Here is a 921-nt window from a genome sequence, read left to right as displayed (position 1 = left end):
GGGGCTGTAATGAGTAAATTATTCTTTTCATCCTGTTCCAATTGCTTCTGCTCTTTTTAGCTAATACCTACCAAATTACTGATTAAATAGCATTATTTATTATTCAGCTACTTAGATAATAATGAATATATAGACCAAAAAACAATATGATTACTTCGTATTTATTACATGTTTAACTGAACTTTTTCAAATTACAGAATTCAATTCCAAAATAAGGTAATAAATGCCTACTAAACTGTTACTCACTTGCATTTTTCTCTCCTAAAATTTTAACACAGCAAAACATCTTAAAAGATGCATGAATAGGTTCAGTGCACTTCAGTGGCTCACAATCATGAGACAAAGACGTTTATCCATAAAAATATAAGACAAATAGATCAATATTTTAAAATATTACTGACATGAAATAAAATAAAAAATAAAATACTTCACTTTTACCACAATTATTTTGGTAGATGATAGTAGAATATTGTTTAAAATAATGCTTCTCAGCAGAGCACATGCAGTGCTTGGTATGCTTGGCACATTATCACTTGGTAACTGCCCAGCTTCCATCTGCAGTTTCTCTAGGGGGACTCTTACTTGGGGCCCACTTTCAAACTCTGAGCCTCTGATCTGCCTGCCTCCACAGGGATTATTCTGGCAGGAGCCTGACCCTTACTCCCCAACCTGCTAGTATGGATTTCTCATCTTCCCTTTTCTTCGCGCAGGTTCTCACTTGCTGCCATCTCCATTCTCAGTGCGGATGCCTGGCACAAAGCTCACACAGCTGGGCATCTCCCCATAGCTCTTACCCCAAATGTTGCCCCTTAACTGACCAGATCATGACTATAAGGTAAAGAGAATGAGTCTACCCACAAAAATCATTCTCCCTACTTTATATAGTCACATCTCCTACAATACAAAAAAAAAGGTTGGTGA

The sequence above is a fragment of the Propithecus coquereli genome, unplaced genomic scaffold (genome assembly GCF_000956105.1).
Source record: "Propithecus coquereli isolate 6110/MARCELLA unplaced genomic scaffold, Pcoq_1.0 Scaffold3, whole genome shotgun sequence".
In the NCBI taxonomy this organism is placed as follows: Eukaryota; Metazoa; Chordata; class Mammalia; order Primates; family Indriidae; genus Propithecus; species Propithecus coquereli.
This window is presented reverse-complemented; position numbering follows the sequence as displayed.